Source organism: Lepus europaeus, chromosome 13 (genome assembly GCF_033115175.1).
Source record: "Lepus europaeus isolate LE1 chromosome 13, mLepTim1.pri, whole genome shotgun sequence".
In the NCBI taxonomy this organism is placed as follows: Eukaryota; Metazoa; Chordata; class Mammalia; order Lagomorpha; family Leporidae; genus Lepus; species Lepus europaeus.
This window is the reverse complement of record NC_084839.1, coordinates 30,822,524-30,842,002: the sequence shown is the minus strand read 5'-3', so window position 1 is coordinate 30,842,002 and position 19,479 is coordinate 30,822,524.

Genomic DNA, 19,479 nt, shown 5'->3' with positions numbered 1-19,479 from the left:
TCCTCTACTATAACCTGAGTAGATGAATTATATAGATTTCCACTAAAGGGCAAATCTCTTGAAGTAAAAACTATAGTTTCTATTTTTTCCTTTTGCAAATGTTCTGTAATATTGGTTAAGTTGGTAAATGGTAGCATTTACCTTTTAGAAGAACTTAAGCCTATTAGAAATCTAGTTAGATCTGCTGATTACTCGAAATGTTTCTCTGATATATGCTTTCTATTCCTTAGTTTCTTAAAAGGAATCCTTTTAAGAAGTTTCCTCACCCTGAAAATCAAACAATTCACTTTTTTTCAACATATGATCAAACTTCAGTTTGCATTACAAGAGTTTTATACTCACTTCCCATCTTATCACATAAAATTTTACTAAGATGTATATTCTAGGGTTTGGGTTTATTAAAAGTAATTCATTTCCAGGGACGATATTGTGGCAAAGTGGGTTAAGAAGCTGCTTCAATGCACATACTGCATATCTGAGTCCCAGGTACTCAGATTCCAATGCAGCTACCTGCTAAGTCCCTTGAGAATGCAGAAGATGAAGGCCCAAGCCTTGGGCCCCTGTCACCCCCATGGGACACCAAAGTGGAATTCCTAGCTGCAGGCTGTAGTGACCTAGCCCAGGCTATTGAGATCATTTGGGGATTGAATCTACAGATGGAAGATCTCTGTGTCTATGCTTCACTCTGTTACTCTGCCTTTCAAATAAATAAATCTTTTAAAAATCTACTGGTTTAACAACGTTATTCTTAAGTGAAATTGAGTATTGTTTTCTCTGTGAATTTGTGGTAGGGAAGGGCACAAGAAGCAAAAGTTATGGTTTGATGCCATTCTATTTATTCATGCTAAAATGACAGCAATACTAACCACCAGGGCCAGTGCTGTGGCACAGCAGTTTAAAGCCTTGGCCTGAAGTGCCAGCATCCAATATGGGCACTGGTTCTAGTCCCGGCTGCTCCTCTTCCGATCCAGCTCTCTGCTGTGGCCTGGGATAGCAGTAAAAGATGGCCCAAGTCCTTGGGCCCCTATACCCGCATGGGAGACCCAGAAGAAACTCCTGGCTCCTGCCTTCAGATTGGCACAGTTCCTGCCATTGTGGCCATCTGGGGAGTGAACCAGCGAATGGAAGACCTCTCTCTCTCTCTTTCTCTTTCTCTCTCTCTCTCTGCCTCTCTGTAATTCTTTCAAATAAACAAAATACATCTAAAAAAAAATCCTAACCACCATTAATTTTTCAAAATTAATGTCATATGAACAAAGTAAAACTTTAAAAAATATAGTATATTTTTATGAAAAAATGGGTTGAGGGGCCAATGCTATGGTGTAACAGGTTAAAGCCTGGCCTGCAGCAATGGCATCCCATACGGACGCCAGTTCAAGCTCCAGCTGCTCCACTTCTGATCCAGCACCTGTTGGTGTGCCTGGGAAAGCAGCAGAGGATGGCCCAATCCCTTGGGCCTCTGTACTCATGTGGGAGACCCCGGGAGAAGTTCTTGGCTCCTGGATTCAAATTGGCTCATCTCTAGCCATTGCAGTCATTTGGGGAGTGAACCAGTGGAGAAAAGACCTCTTTCCCTGTCTGTCTCTACCTCTCTCTGTAACTGTCTTTCAAATAAATAAAATAAATCTTAAAAAAAATGAGTTGAACTCATGGACCTCTGAAAAGTATTTCAGAGGCCCTCTGAGTTTTGTGTATCATATATTGACAAAAATGTGCCATTTGCAATTATTGAAGATATACTTTCAGGAGAAGTTTGTTTAATTACATAGAAAAATGATTCTTAATTCTAATTCCACTAGAAGCAATTTAAGCACTTCAAAATATGGAAATAATCTGCATTAAATGTTCTTGAAAGCCAAAGGTATAAAATATAAAACAATTTTTAAAATACTTCTTTTGGCCAAAATATTATATGCATGTGACAAATATGCGGTGATGTGAAAAACAAGGATAAAGTGTGAGCAATACAATAAACATGAAAAAAAGACCATTATTTTCAGTATTATCAAATATGCTATACTCTAAAGTCAATTTATAATATAAAGTAGTATAGCTGTATATCATGTTAGAATTCCAAAACCAGGATCAAAAATCTGATTTCCATTTCTCCTTTGCCATAATTGCATCGTGCTCTCCTTTTTATGTGCTATGGAATATTTGGCTAATACACCTATCCCCATTTTGTCCATATAACAATTAAATATAAACTAAATAACAAGGGTTCACTCAACAGATAGTAAAAAAAATGATGTATCTCTTTAGATGTTCTTTTATAGTCTTACTTATTTAGCTACTATAATAGAAAACTTAAAATTTTGTTTCCAAAGTGGCATTAGTTACATTATTTAAATTTCCATCTTAAAAGTAACCTGTATTTATAGTTAGCATTTGAGATAATGAAAGTTTACAATATTGATAGAGAATACTCTTCTGTTTAAGCATGATTTTCATTATATGGAAACCATTCTGCCTCTTATCACCATTTCCTGTATATATTATCTCATGAGTAATCCACTCCATAAATGGAAAAGTGCTTACTTATGAAAACCCATCATCAAATCTTTATATCTTCTTTGAGGAAGATTTAAATAATGTGACCAATGAAGATTTCCCTGCTACCTTAGTATAGAACATACCCCACCCCATACTTACATTAAAGCATTAAAAGGAAGTCTTGAGGCTGCCATCACAGCAGGTCAGCAGGTTAAGCCACTTCCGGCAATGCCAGTGTACCATTTGATTGCCAGTTCAAGTTATGGCTGCTGTACTACTACTAGTCCAGCTCTCTGATAATGCACCTGCAAAGGCATCAGAGGATGGCCCAAGTACTTGGGGCCCTGAAATCAACACGAGAGACTTGGAGATGGAGTTCTTGGCTCCTGGTTTCAGCCTGGACTTGTCCTGCCCATTGCACCCATTTGGGGAGTGAACCAGTGGATGACGCACTCGCTCTCTCTCTCTTTCTCTCTCTCTTTCTGTTTCTCCCTACCTCCCTCTTTCTGTAAATGTCTTTCAAGTAAATAAATAAATCTTTTAAAAATATTAAATGGAAGTCTTACCTTCTCATCTTACAGGCTGTGGAATTGAAAGTGATGTTACATTTTATGACATATATGAATATTATGTCTGGAATGTAGACTTGGCACAAATAAATTTGAAAGTAGTGGGATAATATAACAGGTATGTGAACAGCTAATATAAAATAGAATATCTTTTGAGAGGAACAAGGAGAGTTTAAAAGTCTACATTCAGATGTGGCTAGAGAGAAGATTCCTTGACAAAAGGAACATTCAATTTGGGCCTTGAAGAAAAAAGAAAGTTGGGCCAGAAGATATGCATTTGAAACATAAAGTAAATGGTAAGAATTATCTGGCATGAGAGGCAGAAGCAAATGTGTGCTTCTGCAGAGGAATTAATAATGCAATTTGTAGCGATCACAGAGGCAATATTTGTGCAAGAGAGTAGGAGAGAGAAAAGGAAGAGCAGAGGACTGAGACAACACAGGGCCTGGAGAACCAGAAAATTTCATTTACAACAAATACAAAAACATAGTAGGAGGAACAAACAAGCAAGACAAAAGTATTTAGAAGGAAAAATTTAGGAAGAAAAGGAGCTTAGATTTGGATACATATGATTATCAATGTTTCTCAACAGTGTGCCTATCAGTGGAGAGTGCTGTCTTTTGGTCAGATTTAGATAACTGATTTTGTGAACTGTCTATTTTACTGGTAGCAATGGGAAGTCCTGAGCCTGTTTCTCTTCCCGTTAAGGGGCAAGTGTTTGTGAATTTTAGTGGAGCATTTACACAAAGTGTGAAAGGAATTGAAAGAGTTACAGGAGACTGTTCTGAGTGGGTTATATAGCTGATTCTCATTGTGGTAAGTTTTCCAAGACACTGACAACTATGATAAAGAGGTTGCATGTTTTCTTCATGTGTGCCCCTTCCCTTGGTCTCATATTTATTATAGATGGTTTCCAACAAGTTTCATTTTCATTAACTTTATGGACTTTATTTTCCCAAAAAGACTATCTCCTAGAGCAAATGCCAGTATCTTCAACTTATTAAAACAAGTTCTAGGCTTACTTTTAGTAGTAGGTCTTTGAAAAGAAAATATATCAATCATTTAGTTTTTTATTTCATGTAATTGATTGTAAGTGGAATAAGGTGAGTTTATCTACAGTTGAACAACTGATCAGCTGAAAAACTGATTAGCTACAGTTAGATATATATGCCATTGTGACATTTAAATAGAGTGTGTTTGGTTATGATAGCAAACCAAACTTTAAAAACCTAAACATGTTTAATTAAAATAAAGTAATTTTTGCAGAGCTATATCTGAATAGACAATATAGTAGCAGCAATTATTGTAATTATGCAGTTCCAATCACAAAATAATAGAGGTTTCAATGTCACTAAGCACAATAAGGATAATTATGCTTCCCATTATTCTGATGGGCATGTAATTAACAACTTAAAAAAAAAAACTTTCACAGAACTATAATAGCCACAAATTCAAGAAAGACTTATGGCATAAGCAGATGGATTAATTGTATTGTAGATAAAACTGACCTTTTTCATTGTAGTTTTAAATTTCACAGTAGCGCTTTTCAACCAATGCTTACTTTTGCTTTTCCAAGCATTGGTGAAAACCTGCATTACCACCATATGTGTCATGTGCTTAATAGGCTAAAGATAGCTACCTTAGGATTTTTAGCTTTGTATACTGGATGACATCTACTTTCCTATAATTAAAAATTGTGTCTTTGCTTAATTTTATTAATGTTATAAAAATGCAAAATAACATGACAAACTTAGGGAAGGCTTTGTTTTAAGTAATATATTCTTAATTTTACTCTTGAATAAGATGAATAAAGTGATTTTGTACTCCTTCTTTTTCCCTGAGGCATGTCATTAAAAATATATGTGTAATCATAGGGAACATAAATTAATAAGACACTCCATTACTTTTCATACACACTTTCAAATACTACTACATTTTCAGTGTTTATAAGTACAGTGTATGGACTATTTTTTCAAATTGAAATATTATAGTTATTTAAACATTCCCTTAATTTTTGGACATGTTTCTAATTATCTACTCCTAAAAATAATTATATTAAATTTTAGCTTCAAAATCAACATGGAAAAGAAATTAAACTGTCTACAAACGAGTGAGTTGCAAATATGCCACTTAATCACGAATATCAAGATATTTTTAAAAACTCAATTTACTAGTAAGTAGATACATTATATGCAGTTTAGAATTAAAGAAAATAGGTATAATTTGCTTTAATTAAATCATAGCTATTTATTTTATCCAATTCCTTCTTCTTGACACTTTTTACATATCTTGAATATATATTGCATATTAATTTTATATTTTGTTTTCTTAATCTTTCACCTGTGATAATTCCCAATATTGTGCATCATTTACTCTAAAAGCTACAGTGTGATTTCACAAAATTTCCTAAATCTTCTCCAATAATTGGACATTAAGTTTTCTTTAAAGTATTTCATGGAATAATTAATGGTCTGAAGATACATATGTTACAGAATATCACAAATAGTGCTTGAATATTCTAAATTGGATGTCTTTTAATAGAGTCTATTTTTGCCCTTTTGTATACCGGTTCTTAAAATATACTGTTGAATCCATTTACTTCAATTTTGAAATTTCTTTATTGTACTTCTAAACCTAGAAATGTATGCTTTCTCCAAAATTCACTAGAAATCTTATTTTGCTTGAACTTAACATTCAAATATATAGTAAATAAGTTCTTCAGTTTTGCTCGTAGTCTAAGCTAAAGATCTAAATAACACTTTTTTCAAAAATATTAATAATAAGCAGGAACCTATACCTTTGTTTGTGAACAACAAAAACATCTTAAAGTTCCTTTTAAAAATCCTTGAGCAAAAACCGTGGTGGAATGAGAAGGCCATGCTAAGGTGGCTGCTGGCAAGCGAGCATCAGTTACTCAGGAATGGCTTTGGAACCCATCTGGCAACAGAGCCTGCCTGGCAACAGGCTGTGATTGGTTAGGGCATAAACCATCCCTTGACCGGATTGGCTGCCCCGGCTATATAAGCTGCTGTACCAACTGAAATAAATGAGTCTGCAGGCTGCTCACCTCTGGCCTGCTTTCACCTGACTCCCTGAGTCTGTGTGGTGATGCTCCTCCTCTCAGAATGAATCCACAGCAACACAAAACATTCCAGATAGATAGAAAGATAGATAGATGAGGGTAATAACTTTAGGGAAAAGATAAAAAACCAAAAGGGTATCTTTTAGGACTTAGGGTCAGTGAATCTGTCAAACTTCACTGACCGTGGAAACAAAAATGAAAATCTGGGGCTGGCGCTGTGGTGCAGCAGGTTAAAGCTCCAGCCAACCGTGCTGGCATCCCATATGGGAACCAGTTCAAGTCCTGGCTGCTCCACTTCTGATCCAGCTCTCTGCTATGGCCTAGGAAAGCAGTAGAGGATGGCCCAAGTCCTTGGGCCCCTGCACCCATGTGGGAGACCCAGAGGAAGCTCCTGGCTCCTGGCTTTGGATCAGCTCAGCTCTGGCCATTGCAGTCATTTAGGGAGTAAACCAGTGAAATGGAAGACCTCTCTCTCTCTTTCTCTGGCTCTACCTCTCTCTGCAACTCTTTCAAATAAATAAAATAAATCTTTAAAAAATATGAAAAGCTACCAAGAACTAAGACTCCTCTTTCCACTTGTTTTTTGCTGGGGTCACAAGTGTCCGATCGTTCCCCAGTGAACATCTGCCTAACTCCTCTGCTATTGCTCATTTGATCCAAACATGGCTACCCCTGCCTTAGCCCTACAAGAGCAGTGTCTGCAGTTAAATAAACTAACCTTCCCAAACCTGATTTCAAGCCAACTGGAACAGACCTCACCTAAACCCTCCCTACCTCAGTACATATCCATTCCTTTTCTAGTCATAGCTGCTTGGTACTGGTGTAAGAAGGTACATGCAGGGAGGCAGTGAGGTGGAAGGCAGAATGCTGGGGGTTTGGAGATGAGGCAGGCATCACTAATCCAGTTCATTATAATCACTGATGAGGTGATTAAAGGTGTGATTAAAAGGTTTTTCAATAACCATGGTTTACATTGTCTCTAAGATAGTGCCTAACAATGTTCACTAAATATTGGTTGAATTAAATTACACATTGATTACATCCTAATTTTCTTTAGAATATTAATTTATTCAGTTCATTAAGCATAGTATAATCCATATGAATACAATTATATTAGTAATATATCTATCATGGAATATTTTTACTTTTTCATACCATTATATCTCAGTTTATTATACAGATGTTTGCCTTAATTTTACAGAGATGCTAACTTCCATGGTCAATTGTAAACTGCTAGAGAAAGAGCACCATTGTACTGCTATAGTACATTGGCCTTCTTTACTTTTCTGTGCCAAGTCAGATTTAAATTAAATTAACCATGTTAGATTTGTTCTGTTCTTCATCTTGACCTTTACCAACATCCTGCTTTGCTTCCTAAAGATCTCTTAGTCCCCTTACCTCTCTCTGCAATGTTAATATGTGAGTTAATAACAGAAAACAGCTGGAGACTTACCTGTAATTTATCAGTCCTTGCTGCTCATTTGAAATTGAGCCAATGAATGTTAAATAATCTCTATGATCTCTTTTGCTAAAGGATTTTTTTTTAAATTGTAGAACCACATTCTGCACCTCATTTTGCATGATTAATTACTTCTTTTTAGGTTAACAACTCAAGGTTAAATACATTTTTCATACTGTTGATTGGCCAAATATGTCATATTAGCTTTATTTGTGTAAAATATTAGTGTTTGTTATTGAGATGTTTTCCTTTTTTCTATTTTAACTTTTATTAATGATTGATTAGATAAACGCTTTCCAAGTGGTGAAACAGGCCAGAAGTGATGTTTCTACACAAGTTTCCCAAAATGTTTACAATGTTTTGTCAATTGATACAATAAGAATTATCTAGGGTTTCATTCCTAGATGCATAATATCACACTTCCAAGGACTTCCATCAGAGAGAGGTAAGAGGACAATTAATTTATATGCTTAGGCTTTTGTTGAAATAAAATGTTTTTCTGTAACCTCTTGCTATTTATTGCATAGTTATTCTCTAATGTAACATATAGGATTTATAAATTTTCTATTTTCCTTTAAAAGTTAATAGGATTTACTGTGGAGTGCTGCATGCATCAGACATAGAGGTCTCCTCAAAATACATAGCCATGTATTATCATAATGCACTAAAATCAGATAGGAAAGATTTTATTTCTACAAACTTAAAATGCGTTAGTGACTATGCAAAGAAAAGCCTTTAAGATACTGGTATATTCCTTCTATTGATGTTTCTGTTGATTGACAGTGTTCACAGGCCAGAAACGTATTTCTATGCTGAATCCAAAATAGAAATGGGAAGAAATAGTAGCTACCAAATATACAACATTCTGGAAAAGGTAACACTGTGGAGATCCTAAAAAAATATATAAGTCACAACAGCAGGACAGCAAGTAGGGACCCATCTGACTCCACTCTACGCCTTCTCATGAAGCCATTTTTGTTCTGCGAGCATTGTCTTCCCCAGCACAGATCTCTCTCCTCTTCCACATACTACAGTCAGAACACATACAGTGGAGTGCTCCATACTGGGACTACACTTCCTGGCAATTGCCTGGGAGAGGCAAAGAATTCTCTCACAAACCCAGGAATTGGAAGGAGGCTGTCATCTTAGTTCACAAGCAACTTCCCTTGGAAATAAGACAAATAAAGCTGCCAATGAGGAATTTCATTCATTCAAATGTTCATTTACTGTCCTTTGCTAAAAAAAAGACAATTTGTAACTTCTTACCTTCCAGCAGTTCCCTTTAGTGCTTACACCTTGTAACTGTGCTTTTCTTTGTAGGAGATACCTTATTTTCTCCTCTTCCGTTGTCTGCAACTCATATTTAAGCTTCAGGATTTGTTAATTCCTACACCCATATCTTTCTACATCTCTGCCTATCCCTAATCTCTTTCACACATTTTTGCTATTTCCCTCTTCTTCAGATAAAGTATAAAATTCTAAATTTAGGGTTGACTTTTTTCTATTTCCTTTATATTTCCCATGGGATTTGCTGCAGAACACTTTCTAATTTATTTTGTTTTGTTTCTCTGCAACTTTAAAGCATCTTGCTAGATGCTTTAACATGCTTTAACAGAAGCCATCAAATCTAGTTCTACATTACGAGTTATCCAGCCAGTCCAATGCCATGGCTCACTAGGCTAATCCTCCACCTGTGGCGCCAGCACCCCGGGTTCTAATCCCAGCTGGGGAACCGGATTCTGTCCCGGTTGCTCCTCTTCCAGTCCAGCTCTCTGCTGTGGCCTGGGAAGGCAGTGGAGGATGGCCCAAATCCTTGGGCCCTGCACCCGTATGGGAGACCAGGAGAAGCACCTGGCTCCTCGCTTCGGATTGGCACAGTGCACCAGACGTAGCGGCCATTTAGGGGGTGAAACAATGGAAGGAACACCTTTCTCTCTGTCTCCCTCTCTCACTGTCTAACTCTGCCTGTCAAAAAGCCAATGAGTCAATTATTATTGAGGCTTCAATCAGTCATCTGTTTTTTTGTGTGGTAAATAAAGGAATGAGAAAGTGCTTCTTAGAAGTCATTGGAGCTAACCAAGAAGGAATTAATGCATTGAATTTCATTGCATATTACAGGAGGCTGCTTCCTGAAGTGCCCCCTTTTCCATAGAAAATAAATGATTATGAGTCTATTTTGCTGTATTTTTAAAAAATTCATGCATTTTTTTCATAATACAAATTTTTCATATACTGTGGAAGAGAACTTGGGATGGGTGGCGGTATTGTGGTACAGCAGATTATGTACCATCCCCAAATGCCTACAACTGTCAGGGCTGGACTAGACTGAAGCTGGTAGTAGGGGAATCAACTTAGGTCTCCCCTGTAAGTGGCAGGAATCCAACTATTCAAGCTTTCCCTTCTTCTTCCCAGAGTTTGCACTAGCAGAAGTTGGAGTTAGGAGAATTGAGTATGGAATCCAGGTTCCCTGCTGTGGGATGTGGGTCTTGATCAGCATCCTAATTTCTATACTTAAACACTGATGTCCATATAAAAAAGTATTTAGATTGGAAAAATGTATTAAAATTTTTATCATTGACTTAATTTGGGGAAAATATTTTGTAGAAAGAGATTTCTTTAATATCCTGGAGTGACAAATACATGATGGGTTTGTTTCTTTTTAATCTATATTTTAATTCTATTTATTTATTTATTTATTTATTTATTTATTTTTTGTCAGGCAGAGTTAGACAGTGAGACAGATAGACAGAGAGAAAGGTCTTCCTTCTGTTGGTTCACCCCCCAGATGGCCGTTACGGCTGGCGTGCTGCACCAATCTGAAGCCAGGAGCAGGTGCTTCTTCTTGGTCTCCCATGCGGGTGCAGGGCCCACGCACTTGGGTCATCCTCCACTGCCTTCCCAGGCCACAGCAGGGAGCTGGACTGGAAGAGGAGCAACCGGGACAGAATCCAGTTCCTCAACTGGGACTAGAACTCGGGGTGCTGGCGCTGAAGGTGGAGAATTAGCCAAGTGAGCTGTGGCGCCGGCCTATATTTTAATTCTAATGATGGTTTTATGAAAGATTTTTCTTAATACAAAAAAATGATATGACAGCCAAATCAAAATAAAGTTAGAGACACTGAATTCTTGGAACTTCTCTTATGCTCAACTAGCACTGTTACTACAAATGTTATAAAAGACATGGAGATCTTTGTGCGTTTCAAAGTACATATTTGTATGAGACATTTTATATTTACTATCGCACATTAAAAAAGTCCAAAAACCAGAGCCAGCATTGTGGCATAGTGGCTAAAGCTTCTGCCTACTCCACTTACAATCCAGTTCTCTGCTAATGTACCTGGGAAAGCAAGGGAGGTTGACCCTAGTACTTAGGCCCCTGCATCCATGTTGGAGACCTGGAAGACACTCCTGGCTTTGCACCGGCCTAGCTACAGCCATTGCATCCATTTGGGGAGTAAATTAGCAGATGGAAGATCTCTCTGTCTCTGTCTCTCCCTCTGTAACTCTTCCTTTCAAATAAATAAATTAATCTTAAAAAAAAAAAAAAAAGTCCAGAAACAACTTTGAGCTATAGCTTGCTGAAGGTTTCCTTTTGAAAATAATCTTCATTAATATAACTTACATTAACATACATTAAAATGTATTTAGTGGTTAGATTTTTAAAGTATAAAATTTATCTATGATGTTATAAAAGGAAAAGAGTTTACATTTTCTCTTTCATTCTATAGTTACATATAAATTACACAATGCTTACATGTTTACATCAGCATTTCCTGAGACATGAGTATTTATTATTTGCTATAATATTAAGAACTATTATTTCAGAAGCTAAACTATCTAAAACTGGAGTTGAATATTACAAAATCCTTTTCTTCAAGGCAGAGGTACAATGTGTATACTCTGCAAAGGAAAGGAAAAATTTTGCCTGGCATATGCTCATGATCATTACATTCTGCATGTATTTATTTTTGTAGTTTTTGATTATCAACATATCACTAACGTGTAGTACCATTTATCATAATCAACGAAACATTCAAGCAACCACACTTTCTAATAACTAGCTGGATTATTAGAAATCACAAGACAAATTGGTTAATTTTACTATTAAGCAAAATAACAAAATAGCACATACAAAATTGCTGATTTAAAAAAAAAGCAAGTACTCTTTCAAATAAATAAATATTTAAAAAATGGAAAAACAAGTAGTAGGAATACTTCATGACAGTAGTGGTCTACACAATATTCCTTAGATCCTACTAAAGTATGTTATATGGACAAATACATGGGTGCTGGTAAGCTGAAATACATCTACTTAAATAGCTATGAAATATGCCAAGCTGCTGACAATCCTTAAAAGTGCAACATTACATGTAGACAGCAAAGTCTGTCAAGAGTGAAAATTTCATTTTAGCCATTTGTGTAAAACTCTTCTACTGAAGTATTCACTATTACTGTTACAGAGCTGTGAAATTGATTGATTGGATTTACACCTCCTCTTCCTTCCCTTCCCACCTTTCTGGTGATGGTGTTAATGAGCTGTCAGATGGCTGGAAATGAACAGTCAAATCCTAGCTGCTGGAATATGAAGGAGAAATGAGGAGTACAGAGTTGAGTAACATTAAGTTGTGATGTTTTTATTAATTGAGAAGTAAATGTAATGAAATTTTGCTTAATTTGAGGTATCTTCAATTTTTATCATCTGGGTAGCATGCTTCATGTATCTGGCACAAACAAAAATCAGTGATTTGACTGACACTTTAACTGTCTAAACATAACCCATTAATTTCACATTTACCTGAAAGGTAAATGTCATTGATTTGTTCCAGAAATCTTCATTAGGGAACTGTCAACGTGGTCTCAGTTCTGGTATCAAAAGAAGAATTTCTTTAAGCACTAACTGTATTTTTGGCAGAACTTGGTAAGCAGATATAACTATGCATCTGATTCTAACAACTGGCAAAAGGAAAAAAAAAAAAGGAAAATACTGCTTTCATTTGTTTTTATCAAATACCACTGTTTTTTGACAAATAAAGCAAGTCTTATCCAAAATGCAGATTAAAGTATAGTAAATTACATGGTAAAAACTAAGTTTAATTTAAAATAAAAAGAACTTCAACAATAAGATCACTGGTAAACAGCATTTAGGATAATACTCCAAATAGGCACCAATAAAAGCATATGGAACTAATTTGATCAAACCACATCAGCTATGCTAGTGTAGGCTGATGCACACAGAATATTAGGTTTGGGTTTCTGAAAGTTGAGTGACAGAAGGACTCTGAATTATACGATTTATAAAAATTGAAGAATGTTTAGTTTACAGAATCTAAGAACATCAATTTAATAATCAGAATTGATTGGGAATGGGGTTGACCATGTGATTATCAGCAAAGTGAAAATGAATCAGATTTTTTTTTCTAGATAACTCCTTTCTCACAGTTGCTAATAATTCTGGGATGAATCTGAAATATTTCATCTTACTGTTATTATATTTGGTATTTCTCTTGAGGATCACTCTTTGCTTTGAATTTTCCAGTTTCCAGATCACTGTATTCACTAACCCCTTAAAATTTGGTGATCTAACTTGTTCACTTCTTCTTTTTTTAAAAGATTTTATTTATTTATTAGACAGGTAGAATTACAGACAGTGAGAGACAGAGAGAAAGGTCTTCCTTCCATTGGTTCACCCCCCAAATGGCCACCACAGCCAAAGCTACGCCAATCTGAAGCCAGGAGCCAGTCACTTCCTCCCAGTCTCCCATGTGGGTGTAGGGGCCCAAGCACTTGAGCCATCCTCCACTGCCCTCCCAGGCCACAGCAGAGAGCTGGACTGGAAGAGGAGCAACCGGGACTAGAACCGGCACCCATATGGGATGCCGGCACTGCAGGCGGAGGATTAGCCATGGCGCTGGCCCCTCACCTGTTCTTCTTGTTTGTCCACTGACATTATACTTCCCAGTGCTACCTTCCTTGGGGTCATTTCCATCAGTCCACTAAGTAGTCCTACCTCTCTGCCTAGTGTATTTATAATCAATGACTCTATAGTTATCTAGCACTCTAGCCAATTGTAATAAGCATATTATACTCTATTTTCAGTTCAAAGTTGAGCTGCTAATAGCCATTGCTTCTTAAAATTTAGCATCAAAAACACATTCCTTCCCTAGTCTTTTTGTTGTTTTGCTCATGTCAGTTTGCTGCATTGGAGGCAGAGCTCACCGAGTTTGGTCTATTTGAGAAGATAAACATTTAAGATACCATACAGCTCTGTGGCTAAATACACCTAAATTTATAATTGTGGTGTTCAAGTCAGAAACCAGAAATAGCTGCATGAGAGCTTTAGTTAAGCAAGGATACATACATACATGTGAGATAAGCAACTAAGAATGAGCTATTGCCAACATATAGTGCTCTTACTTCCATGAGTATGCTGGGTCACAATTATACATACGATCTGATTTAACAAAGAGAGAGTCCGCATATTATGAATAGTCCTACACTCAGTAATAGAGTTCTGATTTGATCATTTAATTATTTAAATAATTTTGCTACTTTTTTCCTTGAGTACTCAGCAAATTTCTAAATACAATTTTATTCCGAGAAACCTAACACCAAGAAAAAGGAAGGACATCTTATTTAGGGATTTTGACTGGCTATTCCTAAAGACATAGTAGAAAAAGTTTTGCTCAACTATCTATTTCACCTGCTGGAGAGCATTTCCATGGATTACACAGTATATCCTACTTCATCTGAGATTTGTGACAGAGCAAAATATTTACTGGAAATCAACCCTAACATAAGCATAACAAAAATTGTTCTTATATAAATACTTCCTTATTTGAAATGTACTTTAGTTAAATTGGCTTTGAATTTGTTTTAAATAAAATTATCATTTAAAGTAGATTTCAACAATATAAAAGAGGTCTTTTCTGGCACTGGGACACAGCAATACTATGTGCAAATCCTGTGATTTGTAATAGAATACACAAAACCCCATTCCCACTCAGAACATCCCTGTACAGTTTAAGAGTAGCAATGTGAATGGAAGGGGAGAGGGAACGGGAAAGGGGAGGGTTGCAGGTGGGAGGGAAGTTATGAGGGGGGAAGCCATTGTAATCCATAAGCTGTACTTTGGAAATTTATATTCATTAAATAAAAGTTTAAAAAAAAATTTTAAAAAAAAGAGTAGCAATGACTTCAATCAACACTGTTTCCAAAATGATGCCCCTTAAACTGTCTCAAATGTACTAGAAGGGATCAGAACATTTCACAAGTCATGAATAATCTGGAACCAGCATAGTCAAGAATGACCACCAGCAACCATTTTCTGGGGATAGCAGGGAATTCCTGGTTAGATACTATTTACCACATGCCACAGCTATGATGTGGATGTGGTCTGTCCTCCGAGGTTTCATGTGTTGGAATGTTGGTCCTCAATGCGGTGATGTGGGATGTGGTGAGGCCTTTAAGAGGGTCTAGGAGGAGGTCCCAAGTCACCATTCAGCTACTCCCAGAAGAGATTAAGGTAGTGCTCATGGGACCCCTGTGTTCCCGTAAGCTTGATTTGTTATGAATGAGCCTAACTTCTGTATTGCTCTTGACATTACTGTTTGTCAGTGTGACCTCTCCCTCTCACACATGGTTCTGCCATGATGCCTTATGCTGTAAGCCTTACACCACAGACCAAACAAATGGAGCTACACAATCCTGGAATTTCAGCTCCCAAAACTGTGAGCTAAATAAGCTTCTTTTCTTTATAATGTTGCCTAGCTTCAGGTATTTTGTTATAATAACAAAATAATGAGCTAATAATCTACCCATTCACTTAAACATTAATTTTATTTTACCAGTATTATTTCATAGCTTATAGTATTAAGGCATTATACCCCATCAACTATTAAAAATTGAGACAATATTTCAAAAGTAGTTTTTAAAGTATATACTCTTACTTATATCAGGAAACATTGTAGAAAACTATGAAGAGAGAAGCCTGCATATTGTACATTTTCCTTCCGTTCAGTCACATTTTCAAAGGTTAACAGCTTAGTTAAATTTACCATCCCATGAAAGTCCTTACTAAGTTTGATGAATTGCTTGGAGCTCAGAATGCTTAGTTATGAGAATAAAAATCTCTACAGAGCAGAAATTGAATGTCAAGAGTTGCTTTCTAACATGGGACTTTCAGAAAAAAGTTATGACTGAAATTGTGAGAGTTATTAGAAAATCACTAAGATCTTTTGAACTCTGAATTAAATCTCTTTCAGAAATCTGTCCTTGTAAATGCCTAGTACAATCTACTTGATACATGAATTTAAATGAAAAAATTTAACTACATTTAACTAATTTCTTAGTTCTTAAAGATGGAAATTCACAGATCATCAAGCTCAATTTCTTTCTTGATTTGAAAAATGCTGTGCTGCTTGTCTAAAAAGGACCACAACTAGAACTTTCTTGGGATAATTCCAAGATACAGCTAGTACTTTCTGGGAACATATTTAGCTGATTCAAAATTGTTCCTCACATTGCTCCCAGCCTCTTGACTCTTGCCCACAGAAGAAACTCAGCTCTGATATTTTCTTTCTTTCATATAGCCACAACTTAAATTTTATAGCAGTTTTTATTATCTAATAAAGTCATTTTATATATCCCATAAATTACAGTATCTTCTCCTCTTGGTCACTGTGCCAGGGGCACATAATATTAGGACAGTGTCCCTCTGTACAAGTTCTGTGTCATACTGTTAGACCAAAGTACCTTATGATAAACAAAATCACTATTAGTTTTTCATTTGAACAGTTACCAAGGCTGGTCTTTTTTCCTTTGCATTTGAAAATCTGTCATTATGAACATGCACATTTTTGTCTGTTGAATTTTATTGTCACTGCCTACCTGTCTACAGTCCTTGTAGAACTGACTCTCAATCGCACGATCCCAATCTCCATGCCCACTGACTAAACTGACTGAGGCTCTACACTCTCCTATCTATCCTGGAGTAGTCTTTTCATTTAGTGTTCAGAGACAAGTCTTTTCATTGACCTGCTTCAAAAGATGAGAAGGAGTAACTAGACCATCTGTCCCAAGAGGTAAATCAGACAGTGCATCTCAGAGTGACATATGTAAATATTTAGTGTATAAATTTTTTAGGTGCTATATGCATGATTTAAACAAAAATGTTAAATGTCTGTTGTCAAGATACTAGTAAAAAACATGCACATCTAACCCACTGTTTTATGTAAAATGATTGCTTTGATCAAGCTAAAAAACAAATCAATGTAAATTGGTTAAAACAAAAAAATTAGCAACTATAAGAGCCTTTGTGAAAACAAATTACTGGACCATTTTATGATGAATTTCCTTAAGTTTTTACTAGCTCTTTCTCAATAGCACAATCCTTCCTAGGAATGTTCATATTCAAATTTTATAATCATACTTTTCATGTCTCCTTTAAGTTACTAACAAACTGGAGAAGGAGATTTTTTGAATAAAAAAAGAGAAAATATCCATTCCTGGTACATATTTTCTATCAAATAAAGTCCCAATATTTGCAGATCACTCAGTGAAAAACCTCCCCAATGTATTAAAGCAGAAATCCTAATTCCACCTCTGTGTTCTATAACCATTTGTTTTAATTTCCTCCTTTTGAGTTTTGGGATATCTCTGTCAACTTCCCAGGAGTAAATAAATATATGGACGTTGCATCTTAGATATACTTATTATATTTTAGAAAGGGAGAAAAACAAAAACAAAAAAGAGAACAGGAGCTCTTTTATCCACTAGTTTGCTCCTCAAATGCCCACAACAGCTGGAGTGTTCCAGGCTGAAGGCAGTAGCTCACAGCAAAATCTGTGTCTCCCACATAGGTGGGTAGTACTTGAACCATCACCTGCTGCCTCCCAGGAGGTAAGAAGTTGAAATCAGAAGAGCCAGGACTCCTACCCAGTTACCATAATGAGGGATGCAAGGCATCCTAAGTGGCGTATTAACCTCTACCAAAAGCTAACTGTGGTGTTGTGTGTGTGTGTTTTATTATTATTTTATTTAATTGTTTTGGAGGTAAGGATAGAGACAGAGAGAAGGAGAGACAGACAGAAAGGTCTTCCATCTGCTGGTTCACTCCCTAAATGGCAACAAAGGGCAGAGCTGATCCAAAGCCAGGAGCCAGTAGTTTCTTTCTTTCTTTCTTTCTTTCTTTCTTTCTTTCTTTCTTTCTTTCTTTTTTTTTTTTTTGGACAGGCAGAGTGGACAGTGAAAGAGGAAAGAGAGAGACGGAGAGAAAGGTCTTCCTTTTGCCGTTGGCTCACCCTCCAATGGCCGCTGTGGCAGGCGCATCTCACTGATCCGAAGCCAGGAGCCAGCTGTTTCTCCTGGTCTCCCATGCGGGTGCAGCACCCAAGAACTTGGGACATCCTCCACTGCACTCCCCGGCCACAGCAGAGAGCTGGCCTGGAAGAGGAGCAACCGGGACAGAATCCGGCGCCCTGACCAGGACTAGAACCCGGTGTGCCGGCACCGCAGGCGGAGGATTAGCATTTTGAGCCGCGGCACCGGCCAAGGAGCCAGTAGTTTCTTCCAGGTCTTCCACAAGTGTGCAGGGGCCAAAGCACTTGGGCCATCTTCCAGTGCCTTCCCAGTCCATAAGCAGAGAGCTGGATCCGAAAAGAAAGAGCTGGGGACAGGAACCAGGGCCCATATTGCATGCCTGCACCACAGATGGAGACTTAGCTTACTGTGCACAGTGCAGACCCCTGGTATTACTTTTAAATCAAACAACAGAGCATAGTGGAAACACTGTTATCACCACCCAACTTATTTTTTTCTTACAAAGGATATAGGTAGAGGTAAAAAAAAAGAAATATAAAAAATTGTTGAAGGCTGATCTTTCTATGATGAAGAAATACAGGGCAAAATACAGAGATGAGGTATGGGGCAAGGTAGACATGGATTTGAAACTTTGCTCTCCCACTTGCTAGCTACATGAATTGAAGTAAGTCATTTGTCATCCCTGAGTCTCAGCTTTCTCATGTGTGAAATGGGGACCTGCATATAAAGTGTCAGGGACAAAGTAAATCAATCCAGTGGGTATTCTCATCAACACTGGATTATTCTTACTATGATACTTCAAGAAGTCTGAGGAAAATGGCTATTAGAAGATCAGTTTGTTGTAGTTCAAAATAAATTTTGAAATGTGTATATCATTTTTTTTCATAAAGGTATTTTCCATTAACTTTTTGAGGCATCCTCATATTTCTTAATTGGGGGGAAAATAGCAAACTTTTAAATGACTGGTTAAATTCATTATAACATTTACCAATACTCCTTCTTAAGTAAATAAACTGATAAAAACACTCTTTCTGTGAAATTCACTTAATAATAAAGCCTATGAATTACCCAAAAGTTACAAATAATTAAAAGAACACATTTGTGTCCTTTATTTTAAAGTTTTACATGTCATCCATAATTATCATTTAGATTCCTGTCTGTTTATTGATATCATGGTTCTCATTTTTATTTTTTATCTAAAACAATCTTTTATAATCTGAAAAAGACCACTCTAACTTAGAATAGTCAATAACCTGATGATAAAAATTTACTGCAATTAAAATGAGATTAGTTGATCAGAACTATTTTAATTAGACTTGATACAAAATCAGTTACTAAGTCCTTATATGAGATTACAAAATACAAGATCCTAAGGTAATCTTTGAGTATAATATAAAATTGGACTAGTTTTAGGTCTTCCAAATTAAATCCAAGTCTCCTGAGGGCAATAAAGTTTAAGATACCTGAGTGAAAATGAGTAGGTGTTTTAATTTAATAATTTTCACCTCTGGTATTTACCTATATGAGATTTCACAAATTTAAAGCCTATGAAATCACTT